This window comes from Canis lupus, chromosome 17 (assembly GCF_011100685.1).
Source record: "Canis lupus familiaris isolate Mischka breed German Shepherd chromosome 17, alternate assembly UU_Cfam_GSD_1.0, whole genome shotgun sequence".
In the NCBI taxonomy this organism is placed as follows: domain Eukaryota; kingdom Metazoa; phylum Chordata; class Mammalia; order Carnivora; family Canidae; genus Canis; species Canis lupus.
Window position 1 is genome coordinate 46,748,566 of NC_049238.1, and position 24,837 is coordinate 46,773,402.

A 24,837-nucleotide genomic window follows, 5' to 3' on the forward strand; every position below is an offset into this window, starting at 1 on the left:
ATAATCGTCCGAGCCTCAGTTTATATATATGTGAAAAGGACAAAATAATACCATTTCTACAAAGTTATTTTAAAGAGTAAATGAGATAATGTTGGGAAAACACTGAGTATAATGCCCAATTATTTGCTATTTGCTCCGTGTATGACAGTTAGTATATTAACACAATTATTAGTTATTGTGGCATTAGTACCCACAGTCTGATAGCCATTGTAATAAACCAGAGAGGCAAGAGCTATCATTCCCTAATTTTTCTGGCTTCTATTCATACTAACTCTCAAGAATTTTTCAGGTATATCATTTGACTTTTTTTTTTTCTTTTTTCATTCATGCTCACTCATTTCATGGATAAAAGTAGTTCCATTAAAGTAGCCTAGATTATGGACCACTTGCCACTAAACTTGACGCTTCTTCCTTCTGTATTCTGAAACTTGGAATTCACTTCTTTTGGAACTCATTTCATTCATTTAGCAAATTTTTGTTGAGTGTTTATCACAGGATCAGCACTGGGGTAAGAGTGTTGAGGTTAGAGAGGTATGGACTTCAGGATACTAACCTGTATGTGAAAAAGCCTGAGCCACCAGTCAGACCATGGTAAGATCCCAGCGGTCACAGTGGGCATACTTATTCCTATTCATCACTTGTCTTTCTTCTCTATCTCTATCTCTATATAGAAGATTTTGTCTTCTTGGAAGTATGAATTACAACTGCCTTCTGTGCTAAAGTTTGATGACTTCAATCAAATCTACTTTAAAATACATACCTACCAATCTGTGACAATTTTTACTTTATTCTAAGGAAGAAAAGACATGAGAGTTTTAAGAAGGTGACTGAAACTTTCAGGTTTATATTTTCCCTGGTAATGTTATAAAGGGGGCAGGCAGATAGACAGCATTGCAGTCATCCAGGAAAACAGAGCCTGAAGAGTGACAGAGCCTAGCATATCTACCCTACTTTACTCAGTACCTAGAAGCTTCTGAGAGTTGTTTCTCCCTTTTATTCTCCCACCGCTGTCAGGCATAGTGGCTTTTCAGCCAAAGACTAGATTTATTAAGACAGACTGTATTACCCTACCATCATTTCCATACAAAGTGGTCCTGTCCCATCCTTTCCCTAATCTCTCTCTCTCTGTCTCTCTCTTCCTCTGTCTCTCTCTTTTAAGATTTTATTTATTTATTCATGAGAGGCAGAGAGAGAAGGACAGACGCAGGCAGAGGGAGAAGCAGATTTCCCATAGGGAGACCAATGCGGAACCTGATCCTGGACCCTGGGATTACCCCCTGATCCAAAGGCAGACGCTCAACCGCTGAGCTACCCAGATATATCCGGATATTTCTTTGATAGTAATCCCCCCAAAATCATTCCACAGTCCTAAGAAGGGATGTGTATATAGATGTTTTACTCAAAACTACTGCAGAAATCTCATCAAGGGTGTTGGAATAACTTGTAGCAATTCCACCTGTTACTGCTAACACAGGTCCCTTCTACTATTGAATAAGTTCCCATGGGATATTACAAATCAGAATACAAGTAAGCAAATATTTATTGAGAATACATCCCTTGCCCAATAAAGTGTTAGGTACTAGTATTGTTTCATTTAATCCTCACAACAATACGAATAGCATATCCTGACTTTAAAACTCTTTTTGTTTTCATTATATCATAGCTGTTTGAGAGGAAAACTTGGGGTCCCACTATTAATGATCTTGAGATCTAATTGCAAAGAAATCAACATTTCAATGATGTTGTGCCCAGTCAGCCTGAGGTTCTTTTTCCCTCTGCCCCTCCTACTCATGCTTTCTTTCAAATATAAACAAAAATAAAAATCTAAAAAAATAAGTATATATGACAAACTATTTAAATTTTAAAATAAAGTTTAGATTTCCTACTATTTCTTGAAATAAACAAAAAGAGGAGTGATCTCATGATGCCATGTGGAATCAAAACTGAATAGTATTGTGAGACAAATTCTTTATTTTTGTTTTTTTTTTTTTTTTTTTTTTTTTTTTAAATTTTTTTTTATTTTTTTATTTATTTATGATAGGCACACAGTGAGAGAGACAGGCAGAGACACAGGCAGAGGAAGAAGCAGGCTCCGTGCACCAGGAGCCTGACGTGGGATTCGATCCTGGGTCTCCAGGATCACGCCCTGGGCCAAAGGCAGGCGCTAAACCGCTGCGCCACCCAGGGATCCCAAATTCTTTATTTTTGTATTAGATTCACATTTTATTGCTTTAAATGTGGATTTCATTTCTGATTATTTCTGATGGAAATTTTACTGCCTTGATGTGAGCTTGCAGTGATGACTAGAAAAGTATGTCTTTATTTTTATCTATTCCTCAGTCGCTCCTCTGATGCATGGAAAATGAGCTCAGTTTTGCTTAGCAATCTTTTTCTACCTAGATGACTTCAAAACTGAGAAACTATGTCTAAAATAGTTTTTAAATGATTTCACCTTTTCTCATTTCTGGTGAATCGTCCATAGCTTTCATTTTTTGAGCTGTTGCTAGGCAAGGTCTTAACTTTTATTTCTTGTGTTTCTTTAGCTTCTCCATGTTATAAATAAGCTTTGAGCAGAGATCACAGAACACAATATGCCATTTTTACCCTGTGTTAGAGTCTCTCTGTGACATAAGAATAACCAAGTTTAATATTGTTCATTTTCAGTTTTATTAGCAAAAATTCTGCCTAACAATTGAAACATAATGAAAAATATAATTACATGAGTGGATTGCCAGCTGTCTCTTACATTCCTCATGTATCTCCTTGGACAAAATAAAAGTGACTGCAACTATAGTTTAAATCTCAGAAGGATATTAATATGATAGTTTTAGCCATAGCTTTCTTATTTTTCATAAAGTTATGTTAATAAAAAGGATGGCTCTGGTAATTTGTGCAGTATTACATTTTGTTAGTAGTTACTAGTACTTGATATAGTCTATATGACATAATGACATAAAAGAATCTTTCTGGGACATACAGCTTTCCAGAGCAAAACCTCATTGAACATCATCCTTAGTTATTAAATGCTTTCTGATAATATATCATGCTAGTTGTGCCTACTTATGTTCTTCTTGGCAATAATTTATTTCTTTAGCTATGGTGTTATGTTTTTCAAATTTAATGACTTTATCATATAAACTAAAAATTAGAAATTCTCAACATTCACTGGTTTTAAAATTAAAAACATAAACGTTATCCATTTTTCTGCAAACTAGCATAAATATGTTAAAGAGAATAAGTAATGTTAAAAATTTCATGAATTATCTTTTTCAGAGTACATTGAAAATGTATAAGGAGTGTTTTATGATAGGTTTATATTTGTACTGTTAATCCTCGACAAACCAAAAAGTCCAAGTAGCTTTATTTTTTTAAAATATTTTATTTATTTATTCATGAGAGACACAGAGAGAGAGCGGAGATGCAGGCAGAGGGAGAAGCAGGCTCCATGCAGGGAGCCTGACCATGGGACTTGATCCCAGGTCTCCAGGATCACACCCTGGGGCTGAAAGCAGTGCTAAACCGCTGAGCCACCCAGGCTGCCCCCAAGTAGCTTTAAAAGAGAAAATTGTATGGCTTTATATCTTTTTTTTTTTAAGTCCATCTATGTAGAGTCAAAGTGCTTTTTCATTTGCTACGATTAGATTGTCATTATGATTTACATCTGCCTTTTAACTCAGTATGTATTACTATTTTTAACTATAAAGCCTGAGGATGCTGATGTTCATTTCAAGGTTAATTGATAAGCACAAAATGAACATATGAATGTGCACATTAAATATATGTGTCAAGTCCTTTTATAAGGAGTAGTGATTAACCAATAAGTGATGATATGCATGCATGTTGTATGTATCTGATTTACATACAACAGCAGTAGCAACCAATAATTGAGAACTTTATTTGTGCTAGATGCTATATTAAATGGAACACATTGTTGTTATAATTTATTCTTCACTAAAACCCTATGTGTTATTTATTATACACTCTATATTACAAATGAAGAATTGAGCCACATGTTCAGCAAATTAGCCCCAAAATACCCATCTAATCTTTGATAGACCCTCAGCCACAATTCTAGGATGTAATGCTAAGTTGTCTTAATACTTAATATTTTGTCCCCTGTCTTTTATATAAATATATTTATGAAATCCAACCAAAGTTTAGAATATTTCTATTTTCTTCTAATAGTAGAACTGAAAGATTAGTATAGGTGTGCTTGTTGTAATAGCTCTGATGAAAGAAGAAGGCTTGTGAATAATCATTTCTACAAATTAGATATAAAGTAACCCAGTGTTTTCTAGAAGACATCGCTTTTAAGTAGTGTGATAAACTACATGTATTTCAAATAAACTTTAAAGAATCAACAATATCTGACATATCCTTACATTTGGTGACAAAGTGTTGTTATGTTTCCATATAACTGTCAACATGTTTTCTTTGAGAGATTAGAAGTATGTCTTTTCAATAAGTTATAATGAATAAACTCCTCTAGATTTATTGCCCACCTTTTAAAGTGTTTATTTATTTATTTATTTATTTATTTATTTATTTATTTATTTATGATAGTCACAGAGAGAGAAAGAGAGAGAGGCAGAGACATAGGCAGAGGGAGAAGCAGGCTCCATGCACCGGGAGCCCGATGTGGGATTCGATCCTGGGTCTCCAGGATCGCGCCCTGGGCCAAAGGCAGGCGCCAAACTGCTGTGCCACCCAAGGATCCCTTGCCCACCTTTTAGAGTCTTAGGGTATCTTACAATGGATAGTGGGAGGGTTTTTCTTAGATAGGCTTTTATTTTTCATGCACAAAATTTTAGAAATAGATGACTGAAAGTAGCAAATATTCTGCTTACCATATGAAAAGGAAATAGTATTCCAGTTCTTCCAGTCATGAGACTAAATTTTGAAGTTTATAGTTTAGGAATCTTCTATGAATTGTTATGAAATTGAAATTATCTTTCACCAAACGTAATGTGGTAATGAAGTAAATGTAATTGTGATCAGTATATATATAAATGACAAGTAGAAAGAACCGTTGTGCATTTCTCTTCTCAACAAAGCTGGTTCGAATTGTTGCAAACAACCATATAGGAGGTTATATTAAAATTTTAGTTATTCTTATGTTTCTTTTCTTAAGTTGTATTTAGCTGCATTGGAAATATCCCTTTATTTGATTAAAAGAACATTTTTATACATTGTATGAACATTTTTCTATAATGTTCTACATAAACATTGTTTTAAATATTTTATTTATTTCTTTTAGAAATAACACAAGAGGAGGAGCAGAGGGAGAGGGAGAAGCAGACTCTACACTGAGCACAGAGCCCAATGCAGGGCTTGATTCCAGGACCCTGAGATCATGACCTGAGCTGAAACCAAGAATCAGATGCTTAACCAATTGAGCCATTGAGGCACCCCTATACAAACATTTTTATACAACATCTTCTGTATGTTTTAGAAATCATTTTAGATGCTGCTCATAGACCTTAATCAATAATAAATGCTTAGCACTGTTAGGTTAGAGTTACAATTAATGGAGAGGCAGGATAATAGTTTACAGTGCAAGAAAATTCCATTTTTATTGGAAAAATGAATACAAAAATGGTATTCTTTTTATTCAAGTTATTTTTTCCTCCATAATGATAGTAACAAACACTTTGATAAATGAAAGATTAGTTGTAAACTTCATGATATTAAATTGTGGAGACAATTGGCCAATGCATTCTTAGTTCATGATTTTGGTTTATTAACTATCATGTTGTTTTTTTCAATTTTGGCTTTGTATAAAAATTATCTCCAGAATTTCCAGAAAATATCCATCCTTGGATTCCATTAAGTCGGAAGCAAAGTCTGAGAAATGATTTAAACATTTTCTTAGTGGTTTCATGTGAAATAATTTTTTAGACACTTGTCCATCTTAATTAGATTGTCTTCCTTTGACAATAGGTCCTTGTAGAACTCTAGGCAATGTTACTCTCAATGTCCAATCAATTCACTTGTCTCTTGATCTTGGATTATCTATTGAAAGGTAAAATATGCTTTCTTCTCTTTGAATTTCATACAGGTCACATGTTTATCCATCATACTTAATTCCATATGGTTCTGTGTATAATTAGAGAAGGAAAAGAGAGAGGGGGAGGCAAATCATAAGATAGTCTTAACTATAGAGAACAAATAGGGTTGCTGGAGGGCATGTGGGTGGAGGATGTCTATGTGGATGATAGGGATTAAGGAGGGCACTTGTGTTGAGCACTGGGAGTTACATGAAGGGATGAATCACTAAATTCTACTCCTGTAACCAACATTGCACTATGTGTTAACTAAGTAGAATTTAAATAAAAGCTTGAACCAACAAAAAAAGAAATTCAACCTTCTTTGGGGAATGATACAAGATTTGATAAAAGAGAGAAAAAGAGGCAGTTTATTTTCTTTTTAGTTGTGTAAATTTTGGACCACATGATCTTGTGTCAGTCCTAATGTAGCACTGTAATTACAAGATATTGTTAGTTTGGATAACCTATACTTAATTGGGAGAACCTATACTTAATCGATTAAGAGTAGGGATAATACTCAAGCAAAAAACTTCCCTCATTATATTATTATTAATTTATTCTAAAGTTCTGTTCTATTTATTCTGTAATTAAAACAATAAAAAAAATCTAAGAATCCTTGGTATGAATGCCTTCAGGGACAGCATCTAGGGGCTTCTGAAAAGACCATAGCTAAGCTTGGTAGGAGAAGAACTCCTAGGTATAGATCAAAGAACAAGCCAGGCTTGCTTAATCTCTGAGTCCCAAGATACAGAAAGAGAGAAGAAAAGAAGAAAACACTGGCTGGTCCATGTTTGAGCAAGGTCCCTAAGATCAACCTTCTCAAGTCTGTCCATAGTTTTCTCTTTCTCCTCTCCCTTTATAGATAATACCCCTAAATGGAAAGTACTAACCTTCTCAGATATGAAACAAAATGTGGTAATTATAGAATAACTAGATCGATTTCTGCATATCAAGTAACCAATCTCATGACATTTTAGCAATTTTTTTATAGACCTACATATATCAAACTGTTTGTTCTTTTTATTTACTATGCTATAAGACTCATGCAAAAGATAATTTTTAAATATAAAGAGAAGGAAAGGATTTCTGCAGTCCATTTATGACATCTGAAATATTTGAGGAAAAATCTCCATATAAATGCAAAGGCAATATGTAGCAAAAACAGACAAACAAAAAAGCCCCCAGGATTTAACAATGCCAGAATGCCAGAATACTGGAGGAATTTTCATTCCCTGGTAGGGTTGTGACGAAGCTTGGAGGGTGGAGAACCTTCTCTTTGATGCTGATTCCCAGGATCACTCGATGAGAGAGGCCCTGAACAGATTCTCTCTCATAACCCTCAGGAGCAACCAGCCCTGCTGAAAAATGCCTTAGTCTTGAACTTCTAACCTCCAGAACTGTTAAAAGATAAATTTCTGTGGTTTAAACCGAGTATGTACTAATCTTTTGGTTGACCTAACAAACTGATACAATAATGGTGAAGTCATATAATGGGTTATATTAATTAGTCAGTATTATTCCTGGAGGAGGACCCTGCCTAAACCTGTTAACATGGCCCTGACAGTGCTGATCCATACAAGAATACTCAACAATTGCTAAGAAATAAACTACTTCGGTGTCTAATGGAATATAAGAGGGTACCACAGGTATATGCTTAAATAATATGTAAAAGATTTAAAAAAATCACATTTGCTTCAATTAAACACTTGTAAAGAAGGACCATATCTTCAATCTAGAAATAGTTTATTAAATCTATGAGTGACAATAATACAAGCACTGTGATTAGAAATGCTATAATTATTGTGGGGTGCATAGGTGGCTCAGCTGGCTGAGCCTCTGAGGCATGAGCTCGAGGTCAGGTAACTGAGCCCCGTGTCAGGCTCCACACTCAGTGAGGAGTCGGCTTGTGATTATCTCTCTCCCTCTATCCCCCCATGTCCCGCATGCATGCATACAGTCTCTCCCTCAAATTAATCTTTAAGAAAGGGAAAAGAAATGCTAATATTATTACAAATATGTAAAGTTGACTGTACCTTAGAAATAAGACAATTTCGATCATCTGGAGTCATTTTATATCTGTATTTTTCATGAAGATTAAGTAAATGTATTTCCTATTACAGGATTTAAAAGTTAGTTAAGTGGAATACATGGACTAAATATAGAAAATAATTATATCTAGCAAATATTTGTTTAGGTTTTTCCAGTTTTAAAATATAGATGTTGGTAGAATATAAATCCTGCGTGCATTACCCACTGCAACTGAGCTCCATTCTTTTCCAGTGTCATTTCCAGTTCCCTGTTGCCATAGTTGCTGCTAAGAAAATGCATTTTTCTAAAAGATTTATAAATAATGATTGCAATGTTTTTAGCTCTTTGTAGTGAAATACAATATCCAATGCCTCTGAGAAGAATATAAATCCAAGCACTAGGGAGCCATTCAGGTCACACTGGAGTCTTGTTACAAGTAGGACAAGAAAAGTGTCTCGCTGGTATACATTAATGTGCACTCTCCTGCTCACTCAAAAGATAAATTCCATGTAGTTAGGTTTTGAAGACATATATAAGACTGTCTTTAAGCTTTATATCTACTTTTGTTATTCCAACATCTTGTCAAACAGAAAAAGGTTGTGTTTATTAACCCTTCTCTTTACTGATACTGCTTACTGTCATCATCCTTCCAAGTGCTAAGATAAAATGTTTAGTTTATAAATGAACAGGTTTACCAAATGCATGGATTCTTAATATCTCTGAAAATTAGATATATTCTAATTTTTATTGTAACAGGGAATCACAGGTATTCTATACTTGATAAATTTATTATAAATATGGCTCATGATATAGATGGAAAGCAAATATTCAAGAACCATTGCCCGCCTTATTTTTTCTCCAAAAATCAGCCACTGTTTACTAATTGAATAAGTTATTCTACATGTAGTGTATGCCATCTGATTGCATTTACCAAAAAAAAATACAAAAAACAAAAAACAAAGAATAATGATAAAATAGCATAAATGTTTACCATCCAGAAATAAGGAAGAATTTAATGTTTTTGATACACACACACATGCACAGACACACACATATGTATGCATATGTGATATAAAGGTATGTGGCATAAGCACACATTCCTTGACTACTCTAGGCTATGATAATAGCAAAACAAAATTTTAGTGGGTTAAAACACTTTTCCCTTATACTCCATACTTTTCAATGGAAAGGTTTGCTTCCCTTAGTCCCTCAGGGATCCTAGGCTGGCGGAAGTTCCACCATGTCATTGTGAGGTATCGAGTTTTACCATTACAGAAAATGGGCTAGTAGTGCTGCAGGGATCCACACCAGCAATTAAATTATTTGGCCATAGTTCATTAGCCACAGTTAGTGACATAACACTGACTAAGTGATGGAGAAGTGCTTTCCTTCCATATATCCAAAAAGAATATATAAATGTGAATAATCACTAGAAAGATCAATCATGACATTCTTCTGCATAAATATTCATTCTTTTCTTCCATTTCTGATTCTTTCTTATTTGCCTCTCAAAATTCCATATGACATATGTAGTAAACTTAACCTGTGCTTATTTATATCTTGATCAAGAGTGTGTCAATTACAGTATTCATATTTTCACGTTAACAGACATCTATCTCATTTTTTGGGTATCTCCAAATTTCTATTATATGGATTTCTGGAAAAATTCTCCACTTATCCCCTTCTCTGCTTTTTCTTTTAATGACATGAGATATGTAATTGTCATAGTGCTTGGCACTATGAATTATCGTTTAGTATTTTTCTTTCTGTCTTGTATGTGTTTTCATTTGGAAAAAAATAAGTTCCCCAAAATTTTAGCTCATTATCTTTTGGTCATAATTGCTACTATTCTCATTTGGATCCCATTTTTGCTATACCTTGGGAAAATTCCTCAATTTCTTATTTGCTGACTTTTTTTCCCCCTTCGAATTCTACATTTTGGTTCTATATTTTGGTTCTACTTTGAATCTACATTTTGATTCTACAATTTCTTACTTGGTGTCTTTTTTTTCCCCTACTGATTCTACATTTGGTTCTACATTTTTCTCTTCTAATTCTACAATTTGGTTCCACATGCAGAGTGTCTTATTTTCCTATATCTTCTATATCTCCTACATGAGAATTTGGAAAGGAAAGGAATCAAGCATACAAGCTCAATGCAGTGGTTTGATACAAAACTAAAAGAAAATTCTTTTGATACAATATAAGTATATTTAAAAAGCATACTGAATTTAAAGGTGTGTGGTCTGGATTAAGTTTCCAACTCTCTAACTGGCTATGTGTTTTAGAGAAATAATGTAATGGAGTTGAATTTTTATTTGAGAATTCAAAAGAAAAAGGAAATAACAGCTTAAGACTTATTAAATAGAAAAATATGGGCCACATGCTAAAATATAATGACTACTTGATATAGGTTTGCTCATTTTCTTCTTCTTTTCAATTTTTTTTCTTATCTAAAATTCTGATGCATACAGAAACTCTGCTAAGTATTTATATGTGAATCGTGTTATGATACTTTTAGGCTTTTGATCTTTGCTGGCAATCATTTAAGTTGATGTCATTGGAAGTAAATAAAATACCCATTTAAAAATAAACAAAATTATCATTTCATGGATTCTTAAAAGTTGAACTGTATTTTTGAATTAAGAGTATATCAAAAATAGACAACGTAGAATTTGAGGAACCAATAGTATAAATTAATACTAAGATCTTTGTTGACTTTCTATTTTCTATTCTTTTAACATTATTTTATGGCACTCTTTTTTTTTTTTTTTATGATAGTCACAGAGAGAGAGAGAGAAAGTCAGAGACATAGGCAGAGGGAGAAGCAGGCTCCATGCACCGGGAGCCCAATGTGGGATTCGATCCCAGGTCTCCAGGATCGTGCCCTGGGCCAAAAGCAGGCGCCAAACCACTGCGCCACCCAGGGATCCCGGCACTCTTTATTTTTAACTCACAAAACTCCACATTTCATTTCAAACTGTTCGGGTTGTACCACAATTTTAGTTGACCATAGTATGCTTAATGGGGAGGTATAGTCCTATCCCTATTAACATGACTACAGTTTTATTTCAATCTCCCACCTGTATAATAAAATGTCAAATAATTTTCTTAGTATTAAAGAAAATTTATGGCAGCTATTAAACTCCATCTGCTGGGGACACACTGTTGAATAGGGTGCCATCCCTACCTTACTCAGTTGGATGGATCTGGAGTTATACCTGCGCTGGGCTAAAAGGGGTCCTGTAGCCAAGTAGTAATGTCCTACTGTATGAAGGTTTTGTTGAACTGAGATAGAAGTTTGCCAGAGCTCCTGATCATTGGCAACTCAGGAGTAATAGACATTTTGGGGAGCAAGTGAAGTATGGAACACAAATTCTAAGAACTGTAAGTAAGTGAGTGTGGCTGGAACATTTAAGAAATCCTGATACTGTAGGGAAGGCAAGAAGAAAAGAAAGCAAGAATTATAGGTAGGGCATATGGTAAAGGGATTCAGGTGCTAATTCTTGAGCTTGGACTTTGAAAGCAATAGGTCACCATTGTGGATGAATTCAAGTATCCAAGGAAAGTTGTAAAGTACATGTTAACCTCTCTTGAACATAGCATATGAAAGCTGGAAAATGTATCACCTAATAATTACTGCGACTGATAGTGCATCCACATTTATGTCGACTGGGATTTTCATCTGCTGCATTGTGTCTAATGAATCACACAGTTTAAGATCCCCCTTCCAGCCTTGTATATGTTTCCATTAATTTCCACACTGTTTTGGTTCACAAAATATTTAAGATTGCTTACAAAGCATTAAAAAAATTAAGCAAACAAAGTCAACCAATAAGAAATAAAACCCCTCTTAATATTACCATCAGACAGTAATTCCTCCTGGAAGTTTTTCATGAGTTTTCCCTTTAGGAGTAAGAGATAAATTAGCTAGGAGCAAATGACCAAAAGAAAGGATAAAGGAACACTCTTTTGAGAAATATGGAAAATGGCAAAAGAGATTAATTTTGTGTGGTTCTTCATAGTAAATAAAGATTTACCTCAGAATTTTTAAACTCTGGAATGTTCTTATTTCAAACAGAACTTAATAGAAAACATCTTACTGTATATTCATTAAATAAGAAATTCAACTAGCATGCCCACTCTGGAGACAAAAATAGGCCTGAGTATAAGCCCCAGAATCCAAGTTGTCAGTAGTAACCAAGATTGCCCACCAAGCAATTCCTAAGAACACAAACATACCTTCTTGATCCTGCAAGCGTTATTGTTAGCATGAGATTTAAAAAACAACAACAACACAGGTTTCTTTGTCAACTGTGCATTATGAAGCTCATGGTTAATATAAATGTTAATCAGGGTTATGATAGTAGCTCCAGGGATTATGGTAATCGCATAGCATATAACGCAAGCATTAATGTTTCAATTTAAGTGTAAATATGTAGTTAATGAGGAGTACAGTCACTTAACAAACTGTTTTTGTACACAAGTTTAGAAATGTCAGGGCTATAAATTCATTATCTTTCAAATTTTCCTTTTGAAAATAAAAACATCTATTTTGTATTAGTGCCTGAATTAAGACATTTTATTATAGCAAGGGGGAAAAAAAGAACTGAAGAAAAAATGCATGATACTACTACCACTCTGTGAAAACCTCCTTCACATCTTGGTGATACTGGGCAAGTTCCATTCCAGTTCATGTATATACAGATCTTCCTTGACTTACAATGGGGTTATGTTTGATAAATCTGCCATAAATTGAAAAACCATAAGTCAAAAATACTTTTAATACATTTAGCCTACTGAACATCATAGCTCAATCTAGCCTACCTTAAACATGCTCAGAACACTTATATTACCTACAGTTGGGCAGAATTATATAACAAAGCCTATTTTAAAATAAATTATTACACGGATGCCTGGGTGGCTCAGTGGTTGAGCATCTGCCTTTGGCTCAGGTCATGATCCCCAGGGTCCTGGGATCAAGTGCTATATCAAGTTCCTCACAGGGAGCCTGCTTCTGCCTCTGCCTATGTCTCTGCCTCTCTGTCTGTCTCTCATGAATAAATAAAGAAAATCTTTAAAAATAAATAAATAAAATAAAGTATTACATATCTCCCATAATTTATTGAATATTGTACTGAAACTGAAAACCAGAATGGATGTATGGGTACAGAATGGTGGTAAGTATTTAGGTTGTTGACTCTTGTGATGGCATGGCTAAATGAGAGCTGTTGCTCACTATGGCTGCCCAGCATCACAAGAGAGAGTTTCACACTGCAAATTGCTAGACTGGGCAAAAATCCAAATTCAAAGTTTGAAGTACAGCTTCGACTGAATGCATATTGCTTTTGTACCACTGTAAAGTCAAAAAATTATAAATCAAACCATCATAAGTTAGGGACTGTCTGTAGTATTGTTTTTTAATGAAAGGATACAACTATAAATACACCTAAGAGTTGTAACTTAAAAAAGAAAGCTCTGACATTATATTGTAAAAGTACTTGTGTATCAGAAAACAACTATTAATTTTCAAATATTTTAAATGGCAGGGGCATCCGAGTGGTTCAGTTGGCTGAGCGTTCAATTCTTGGTTTTGGCATAGGTCATGGTCTCATGGGTGGTAAGATCTGCTTAATGGGGCCTCTATGCTCAGTGGAGAGTCTGCTTAAGATTCTCTCCCTCTGCTTGTCCCTCCACATTATCCCTCTCTCTCTAAAGTCAATCAATCAGTCTTTTAAAAAACCCAAATATCATAAATGGAAAATAATGTTTTATTTTAATGGGTAAGCAGCATATTTATTGATCCATTGTGTCTTTATGTTTTTTCTTTCCCAAAGTTAAAGATAAGTAATGTGGTAATAACTTATAAGTTAATTTTTGTACCTCCACCCACAAAAATTGAAGTGTAAAATTTTGAAGACAAATATTTATTCCTTTAATTTTTTTTCCTTTTCCTTGACTTTGTGTTTAATAGGTCAAAAACACTGTAATGGTATGTTGATGTATTAGACATATTACTCTAGAAAATAATGAATTCTTAAAGCCCGTATGTATAATAATTTTCATAGTTTATGAATATTCTCTTCTAATAAGCCATTGCTTTTTCATTTCTGTTCTTTTTATTTTTCATCTTCCCTTTGAAAACATCAACTTGTCATATTCTGTTCACTTTAGCATATCTACGCTACTCTCTCTCAATATAATTTATTTTTATCTTCTTAAAAACATTTGTTTTCTCTACCATTTTTCTAAACATTATATATGTTATTTGTCTCTAAATTACATTGAAATTCCATTTAAAAATTAATTTTTTAAAAAATTTAATTAAAATTAATTTAATTTTTAAATTATTTTACTCCTTTTTGTGTTTCTCTTTTAAATTTATTATTTTATCTAATTTTTTAAAACTATTCATTGTGTTTTATACTCTGCTTCTGATTGATGGGGATCATGCTCTGTTGTTATCTACTCGGTATGTCAGTTTTCTGGGTTTTCATTCTGAAGCTTCCTTTGAGTCATATTCAAAGGTAAGCTTGTCCCCCAAATCATGAAGAAGCTTTTATTTTCCTTTTTTTCCTAAAAATTCGGACCAGTTATTTGTAGCTTTCTGTCTTTTGTTTTTACTCATCCTTAAAGAATGTACAGACAACAGATTTGTCCGGTGTTCAAATATGAATGGATTTCCCTTTTTTGTACACTTGTGTTTTGGATAACTTTTACATATAGGTATATACATGATTTCAGTGTAGAAGATGGGTTGCTATGAAGAGCTCCTTGTTTGTAATAGATATTAACAATATTTCCTCTCTTATTCTGTGACAGTATCATTCTCTTCCATGACTGCTTGGTTCTCTATATTCTGAAACAGTGTGTAGAACAAACAAATCAAAAACAAACTATAGTTCCCTTACTGAATTTCCATAGTATTTTTCCCTTTTTTGCTCCTGGGTAACCTATGCAGGCTTTGCCTGTGTATAGATGCTGCATTGTATAACTAGCACTGACTCATCCAATGGGCAAGGTCTTGCTTGGGGATTACAGCTATGAACACATTTTAATTGATTTTCTCCATCTGCTTTTCCCACTTGTGCCAACTTAGAGAGTCAAAGATACGACTGGGCAGGAAAAATTAAAACAATTAATTTTGAATAGATTTTCCTTTATGTATGCTATAAGCTTCAATTAATGTCATTTTTACTTCTAAAAAAATGACAAATCTGAGATATCTCTTTAGTTAGAATTTCTCCCATTGTCTTAATGTGTATTTTTATGAAATCTGGTCTAGATTAAATTAAGGATTCTTATTGAGATACTAATTTAAAATAGAAACTCTCAACTGTCTTTATATTACTGCATAGTTTCTATAATATGACATTCTTTCTTGCCAGAGTATTTTATCAATATATATACATATATTGGTGGAGGTGGAGATTTATAGTGAAGGAAAACTGCCAATTGAGAGAAAAAATCATTTGTGTTTTATATAATGTTAAAGTAGCAGATGCTTAAAGGCCAAAATATTAGTTAACATTTAGTATGTTTTTAATTAATTAGATTAGTTTTATGATATTATGATTTTAAATAATTTTTTTTAGTTAGATAAAAAGAGTAATGATTAATAGTTAAAATTCTTAACTAACATCTCTTAAAAGCAATTCATAAAAATTACTTAGAATGATTTATTAACAAACTTTGCCTTGTGTTTTATGCATTTAAAAACACTTTTTGTTTTACTAAGTTATTCAGTATGAAGAATAGAGACTAACTTCTTAAAAAAAATCTAGATTTTATTTTTAAATTTTTCTTAAATATTTTATTTATTTGAGAGAGACAGAGAGAGAAAGATCATAAGCAGGTGGAGAGGTAGAGGGGGAAGCAGGTCCCTGCTGAGCAGGGAGCTGGATGCCTAATGTGGAACTCGATCCCAGGATCCTGGGATCATAACTTGAGCTGAAGGTAGATGCTTAACCAACTGAGCCACCCAGGCATCCAAAATTCTTGAGTTTGATTTCCATACCCCAGCTGAGTTTACATGGCTGAAGCAATTCCTCAATTCAGCAGATTCACAGTATTCTTTCTTCTCTGTCAATAGCAGGAAACATACAAGTTTGCCATATACAAGATTATAATCTTTCCAAAGTTTATTAGATTATAATCTTCCTATCAACCACATCCAGGGCAGTTTAACGTGCCATGAAATATAAAGTTAGACATATATAATTCATGTAAGAAAACTGTTATTTATATTTAAGGAAAATATTTTGTTTTATTTTGTCTGGCAGTGCAGACTTCTCTGTTACTTCTTTAAGCATAGATTCACATTCATTTTATAGTGTTGCCGCCCAGTAGGGCTTGTTTTTTCCTATGTTGTGAAGATGGAGATATATGTATTTGGCAAAAATTGCAAGGCTTACAATATCTAAAAGTTTGTGTTTGCTTGTCCTCTTCTATTTTAGACTATCAGGACCTCTTTTTAGTATTTCTCCTTCTTACAGGATGTTTGTAATGTTTGCTTGCAATTACTCATGCTTCTATATTTTTATGTTTCTATTGGCTAAATAGAATTTTTAAAAATTTTGTGTTGGGGTGGAATTAAATTTACATAGATTTAATTATTCTCAACAGTCATTTAACAAGGCACTAAGGCATTTCATTTTATTGCAAGTTGAAAATAACCCCATTTTTTTAAAGAAAATTTGTGCTAGAATGCTCATGGCTAGGTATTGGAAATGCCGACTGCAGGAAAATAAAAGGGCAGAAAAAACCCCACAAAATATTATTAGAATAGATAAAGTTTTTCAGCCTAGTTTTGTAACTATCAGGGGTTTATATCATTTGACCTTTAGTTAAATACTCTGAGCCTCCAGGAATAAAGGCTCTATAGTAGCATTAAGTATTATTGCTCTTATCTTCATCATCTAAATGCAATCTTTAAACTACTTAAGATTCACCTCTCACTGTTGGACACTTTCTTTAATATCTCTGTAATTGTAAAGAGGACTTTGATGAGTGTATTAAGGTTTCCCTAGCTTCTGAGTGAATTGCCTGTTTAGTGGTAGATAAGCAGAATTCAAGGACTGTTGAGATTATCAACATTCAGTTTCCCTTGATTTCATCATTTTCTAATTTCCTTAAAATCCATACTACTGTGAAATTGTGTAAGCAAGTGCCATGTTAGGGCAGAAAGAACACAGAAGGATTTAGGAAACAAATTCCATTCCTGACTTCATCATTAACTTTGAATAGGATCTTCAGAAAAAGTGCCTAATCACCTGCAGAATGGAGTGACAGCGCCAGAGACTATCTGGCTTGGAATATTGGGATTATTCAAGATCGTATTTTTTTTATTTTTTTATTTTTATTTTATTTTTATTTATTTTTATTTTTTTAATAAATTTATTTTATTGGTGTTCAATTTGTCAACATACAGAATAACACTCAGTGCTCATCCCATATTTTTATTTATTTATTCATGAGAGACACAGAGAGAGAGACAGAGAGAGAGAGAGAGAGGCAAAGACAGGCATTGGAAGAAGCAGGCTCCATGCAGGGAAGCCTGATGTGGGACTCGATCCCAGGTCTTCAGGATAAGGCCCTGGGCTGAAGGAGGCACTAAACCGCTGAGCCACCCAGGCTGCCTCTCGAGAACGCATACCATGCTTACTATGTATCTATTCATATTTCAATGATTTGCTGACATTTTAGAAGAATAAATATATCACCTGTCCACATGGAATTTTAAATATAGTTGTCTTTTCATAAGGAAAAGACATTAGATTGAAAGAGAAAAACATTAAACATTTGCAATAAAACTGTATAATTCATCAGTTTAGATAAGCTTGGATTTTTCTAGGATATGTAATCATCTGACTTTAACTAATACTAATAGAATATTATTCCCTGGGACAAGGAGTACACTATGATAATTATTAATAGATTATTTTGTGCACCTTTTTTTAAATAAAAGATTTTACTTATTTATTTGAGAAAGAGAGTGAGCGAGAGTGAGAGCACGAGCAGGGGTGGGGAGCAGAGGGAGAGAGAGCTGAGCAGGGAGCCTGATGCCAGACTGCATCCCAGGACCCTGGGATCATGACCTGAGCCGAAGCCAGAAGTTTAACCAACTGTGCCACCCAGGTGCCCCCATTTTGTGCACCTTTGATATATTCATTATTATAGGTATATCTTCTTCCCATGTGACACATATCCCGGGGAAAAACTCAGACAATAAGTAGCTATTATCTATAAACTCCTAAAGGGTGAGTTTTGCTTGTTGGACAAAGAAAGGAACACAGTAATACAATATCAGAATCCACTTAAGCAGTTGCAAGGCACTGTTTTTACATATGTAGGGAACAACACAAGGCTAGACTCTATTAAAAACAAAACAAGACAGTATGAATAAAGTTGTATATAAACAATCAGAAGTTGTTTGAGAATTCATCTACATTTTATTTTTAACTATTTCATGGAGCATGACAAAAGTTACCTAAGTCAGGGGTTCTATCTCACCCATTTGCATGTACCTGTCCACAATTGAAAGGCTAATGCTGATATATAATATATATAATTTCTGTCATGCTTTTTTTTTTTTTTCCCACCTAATGAGAACTTAGCAATTAGGAACAGTTGCAAATTGACAAACCTATTACCTAAATCACAAATCAAATCAGTCTTTTCATGGTCAAAGCTGGGCCACATAAGAGGTTGATATGTGAAACTTATTTCACCCCTACTAATTCTAAATTTACCTTTATAAATTTGTTTAATTAACGAATCAAAATTTCAGACATGGTGGCTCACAGTTCTTCAGTAGATGTTTGAAGATAGCAAGATGAGAAAGCACTAGTATTGCCCAAATTGTGATCTATGGAAGCTTTAGTCAAGAAATCTAGAATGTAAAGGCACTTGAGTGGCTCAGTGGATTGTTTGCTTTGGGCTCAAGTTTTCATCCAGGGGTCCTGGGATCAAGCCCCATCTCCTTCTCCTTGCTCAGCGGGGAGTCAGCTTCTCTCTCTCCCTCTGCCCCTCCTCTCCACTTATGTGCTCTGTCTCGTGCTCTCTCTCTCTCTCTCAAATAAATAAATAAATAGATAAAATCTTAGAGAGAAACCTTGAATGCAAAATGTTGCAGCCATGATGGAAAATAATGTGGAGATTCCTCAAAAATTAAAAATAGAACTACCATATGTTCCAGCATTTCCACCTCTGAATATTTATCCTAAAGAACTGAAAGCAGTATCTTGAATAGATCATCACATGCTCATGTTCATTGAAATGTTATTCACAATCGCCAAGAAATGAAAAGAACCTTAAGTGCCCATCAGTGGATTAATTGAAAAAGAAAATCTGGCATAAATACACAATGAGGTACTAATTAGCTGGGGGGGGGGATGAATTTTGACATCTGTAACAACACAGATGAACTTTGAGGGCTTTATTTTAAGTGAAATAGTTTAGGGGAAAATAAATACTGTATGATCTCACTTACTGTATGATCTCACTTATATGTAGAATCTAATAATGCTCAACTCAGAAACAGAATACGTTGGTTGTTGCCAGAGGCTGAGAGTTGGGGAAAATAGGGAAATGTTGGTTCAAGGGTACAAACTTTTTAAATGGAATATGTTCTGGGGATATAAGAAATTATAAGAGGAATTACTTCAAGGGATCCAATAGTATGATGACAGTAGTTCACAATATTGAATCCTCCACTAGAGTGTTGCTAAGAGAGTGGATTTTAAATGTTCTTACCATAACAAAAGTAACAAACTAAAGTTGAAATTATGTAAGGTGAAGGATATGTTAACTAACCTCATTGTGGTAATCATTTTGATATATATATATATATTTAATCATTACATTGTACACCTTAATCTTTATACAATATTAAATTTTAATTTGTCTCAATACAGGAGGGGGAAAAGCTAAATTAAAAAGAAGAAAATATGGTGCATATATATAAAATGAAATATTAGTCAGCAACAGATAGAAAATTCTCACATATGCTTCAACATGGATGAAACTTGAGGACATTATGCTAAGTTAAATAAGCCAATCATAGAAAGTAAAATATTGTGTGATTTCACTTATTTGAAGTATTTAAAATAGTTGAACTTATAGAAGCAGAAACTAGAATGATGGTTAGCAGGAACTGGCTTAGGAGGACGGGGAAGTTGCTGTTGAGTGGATATAGAGCATCAGACATTCAAGATGAAAACTTTCTAGAGATCCTCTGTATAATGTTGTTCACTTAATTCACTGTACTTTATCATCCACTTAAGAAATTGTTAAGAGGACAGATTTCATGTTTAATGTTAGGTGTTTTTTTTAACACAGTAATAAAAAATAGCTTTGAGATTTAAAAATAAGTGACTTATTAGGTGTTTCAGAAGCTGGTTCCAATTCTTATTCACACCTTTGGAAATTTGGGGAGGTGAAGAGAGGGCTAGAAAAATGGGAGACCTTTAACACAGAAGCTTGGCTAGTTACTAACCTTCTCACTGCAAATCCTTCTTAGTAAAATAATTAAGACTTTAAGAAGTCTTGAAATTATAAACTCTGGAAACACTGTTATAATCTCCAGAAATCATGAATAATTTGAGGGTCTGGAATCCTGAGGATCATCTTGCTAAGTGTGAGCTGCTTACAGACTTTCACAATATCTTACATCATAAGAAGCTCTGAGCATGAGATTCTGGAGTGAAACATTATAGAGAGGAGTGAGACATTATGCAAACATTAGCCAAATGAAATTGACATTGATTTCAGATGAAATTCTTCAACCAATTATAAAGGAAATTATTAGTGAGTACCCGAAAGAAAGAACACATACCACTCAGTTTCAATATGGGTTCACACAAACTAAGTCACGTCAGACTAATTCAATTTCTCCTTCTAATAGGGTTAGTAGCTTAATAGATCAGAAGATATTAGAGACACTGTAGACAAGGTCTGGATTTCAGCCAGACAGTTGACAAGTTTTCTCATGTTTTCTTTGTTGACAAGATAATTGAAATGAGCTGGATTTATGAGCATTTTCTACTTAAAGAAAATTTATAGTAATGTGTAAACTTTAAAATATTAAACTAAAAATAATTATTTATAACTTTTAATGTGCAAGCCACTGCCATGTGCTTTACATGTATGCTCTAGCATTCTCAATTCTCATAATCTGTGAAATATTGGACACATTCTTCAAGTTAGATAACTGAGGTAAAGGAAGATTAATTACTTAGTATAAGTTCATGTGGATAGTAATTGGCAAAGCCGGAATTTGAACCCAGTGCATGCAACTACAAAACCACACCCCTAACCACTATGTGATGGGCCACCTGACTTATTCTTACCTCAATGCAATATGTTTAATTATAGCAGTGAGAATATAAAACATATATTAATTGGTTTTGGCATAATCTGTATCTGAAGTAATAAATATTCTGAATGATATAATAAACATTATAGGTTGCATCTTTGAGTTACTTTTCCCTGGCTACTGTAACAAATTCCCACAAACTTAATGGCTTAAAACAACACAAACTTATTATCTTACAGTTTAGTAGGCTTGAAGCCCAACACAGGCTTGAACCCTTCCATAGGCTGTAATGGAGGATTTGTTTTCTAGCTTTTTCTAGCTTCTATAGACTACCTGAACACTTTGGCCATGACCCCATTACATCTCAAAATCAAGTAATGTTACATCTCTCCATGCCTTGTTTCCACAGTTACATCTTACCTTGACTCTCATCTATTTCTATTTTCCACATTTGTTATTATTATATTGAGTTCATCCAAATAATCTAGGATATCCTCCCTATTTTAGCATTAGCTGTTTAACAACCTTAATTCCATCTGCAAATCTAATTTCCTTTGTAACCTGGCATAGTCATAAATTCTGGGGATTAGGAAGTCAACATCTTTGAGTGGGCTGTTATTCTGTCTACCATACTCCTTATAATTAATTATGTATGTCATAACAACAAAATTTAATTTTGTCATTTGGTAATCATTGTTTTTTTCCTTTCCATGATAATTTGCATGAGTTTACTAGTGCAATTTCTAGTTTAATACGTGCTTTTACAAAGGACAGCTTAAAAATGTGTATTCCTCTTCAGAATATTCGAAACAACTTTCATAAGACCCATAAAAGTTGAAAATTGTTGAAGCTGAATAATGGATATATAGGAGATTTATTATATTAGTCTACTTTTGTATATATTTAAATTTCTCAGTAATAAAAATAAAAAATAGATTCAGAGGTTTTATTAGACTCTATAATAGTCATATCATGAGAATAATCTAAAAGCAAGTGCAATATGTACTAAAGTAATAGAATTGTAAAATATAGTCCAAAAGAGCAGATGATCTATAGTATTATAATGGTTAAACAATAATTGATTTATGATATCCACTGTTGAGTACTACAAAGGAAAGAAATGTAGACAAACAAGTACTAGTTCTAGGAGAGTGGTTAAAATGGTCAATGAATAGTAATCTACATAACTTGGTCGAGAGAATAATATTTAGCTTGGAAAAAAAGCTGGAGTATTATCAAGTATTTAAAGAATCATCATGGTTTAAAAAAAAAAAAAGTAAATTTATTTTCCCTGGATCCTAATACAACAGATATTTAGGAGATCCATACAGAGAGCTTTTGGTAGGGTACCTGGATGGCTCAGATGGTCAAGTGTCTAACTATTGATTTCAACTCAGATCAAGTCCCATGTCAGGCTTCCTGCAGGGCATGGAGCCTGCTTAAGATTCTCCCTCTACCTCTGCCCTTTGCCTCCATCCCTGCCATGTTCTCTCTCTCTTTCTCTAAAAAGAAGAAGAAGAAGAAGAAGAAGAAGAAGAAGAAGAAGAAGAAGAACAACAACAACAACAACAACAACAGCAGCAAGAACAGCAAGAACAAGAAAGAAGAAAGAAAAAGAAAGAAAGAGAAAGAAAGAAGAAAGAAAGAAAGAAGAAAGAAAAGAAAGAAAAGAAAAGAAAGAAAGGAAGGAAGGAAGGAAGGAAGGAAGGAAGGAAGGAAGGAAAAAAGAAAGAGAAAGAAAGAAAGAAAGAAAGAAAGAAAGAAAGAAAGAAAGAAAGAAAGAAAGAAAGAAAGAAAGAAAGAAAAAGAAAGAAAGAAAAAAACAGTTTTTGGGGTCTATGATAGTCTTGAAGGACAATGAGTTTAATGACCTCATAAATTGGATCTTAGCAACCGTCTCTTTGTTGGATTTCAAATGTTTGTAGTTCTTTCTAACCTAGACTTAGAATTTGGTGATGGATAAATTTTGACCCTTTTAATTAGTAATAGCCTCCAAAGACAGGCATTACATTCTAATTTTTTTTTCAGTTTTACAGAACCACCATTGCTTATTATAATCACATCAAAGAGTTTAGAGAAGTGAAATCTCATTGCTTTGAGCCAACTTGCAAAGGGCACTTGTGCATCTTACTGACTAAGGGTAGTGGGCTGTAATGCTTCAGGTGCTGAAATATTAAGCCCATAAGGGTGGTCGTGGGAGGAAAAAAAAAAAAACAATAGATGCCAAATGATTTTGAGCCAGAAAGTGGTGGAGTCCATATGGCGTGCACTACTTCCTAACCTGACTTCTACAAACTGGTGAAATAAGATATTGTGGATGGGGTATTTATATCCCCCACATATATCTGGGACTTTTCTCTCCAGCTATATTGGGATGACTTCCCCTTGGCTCCCTTTGAATATACCCTGAAATTTGTATTTTTGGCTTTTTACTTTTCTTGTGAACTCTTCCCATACACCTTTATGTAGTTTTGGGAAAATATTCTCTCCAGGGACATTTAGTGCTCTAGCACCCTGATTTTTCTGGCAATCACAGTCTTTTAGCTCTTGCTATGAGATACTTGATGAATGAAAAACATATTTGAGGAGTGCCAATCAAGCATGCATAGAGATACATATGGTGAATTTTTAAGCTCCATCCAGCTGTCACAGGACAATATTACATGCAAGGAAGATGTATTTGATTTAATAAATGGTGCTTAAAGTCCTCATTTGTGCATAAATTTGATATTTTTATAAATGTTTCACAGGTATAATATCTTTTCATTGTTACAAGAACTGCTGTAAAAGAAAAAGTGTCATAAGGAAACTAAGGAGATCCAACTCTCTTTGCCCAAGGTCACATTGCTGGTTAAAAGTCAGCAGGGCTTTAGAGGTGCTACTACTATGCCACACTCATCCTGTCAGACAGGAGGAGAATCGGGCTTTGAACCTTGGACTTCTAATTATAAGTTCACTGCTCTTTTCACTATGCCATGTGACCTTTCCAAGTAAAATGCCACATCTTTCCAGCATGATAATTAGCTTTCAGTGTGACTTTGAGGCAGTGATTCTCCCCAGGGGGAGAGAGAGAGAGATGTGGGATGAGGTGGGAGGGGAGAAGAGAAAAATCCCAAATGAAACACTCCAGTTAACCCTAGCAAATGAATTTGATTTATTTTTCTTATAAGCCTAATCAGAGTTGGAATTAACCTGAAATGAATAGTTACAGTTTTCTCATCTTGAGTTTGCCATATAGTGCTACTTTTAAAAGTACTCAGTGACATTTTAGAGTAAATATGACAAGCAAATGTAAATGTAATTGCACAAGTCATATATGGTGTGAGTCATTTGTAAAGTTCACTACGAACGAGCTATATTGTACGGAATCCATTTGTCACTTAAGAAAATGAGATCATCTGCTTTTACATATGAAAAGAGGAATTTAACAGTGCATTAAACTCAGTC

At 33.9% G+C, this 24,837-nt stretch overlaps 1 protein-coding gene and 1 long non-coding RNA gene across 8 annotated transcripts in view; one reads left to right on the top strand and one right to left on the bottom strand.

Moving 5' to 3' along the window:
- Positions 1–24,837, top strand: part of LRRTM4 (leucine rich repeat transmembrane neuronal 4) — a 706,237-nt gene that overhangs the window by 213,715 nt on the left and 467,685 nt on the right. The gene's annotated exons all lie outside the window — the stretch shown is intronic.
- LOC102153465 overlaps positions 1–24,837 on the bottom strand; it is a 111,964-nt gene that overhangs the window by 79,383 nt on the left and 7,744 nt on the right. Inside the window, exon 3 of one of the 6 annotated variants that reach the window (XR_005372524.1) lies at positions 5,558–6,096. The exons of the other annotated variants lie outside the window; for them this stretch is intronic. This is a non-coding gene — a long non-coding RNA (uncharacterized LOC102153465). Of the gene's footprint in view, positions 1–5,557; positions 6,097–24,837 lie in introns of those variants that run through there. 6 annotated transcript variants of the gene reach the window in all.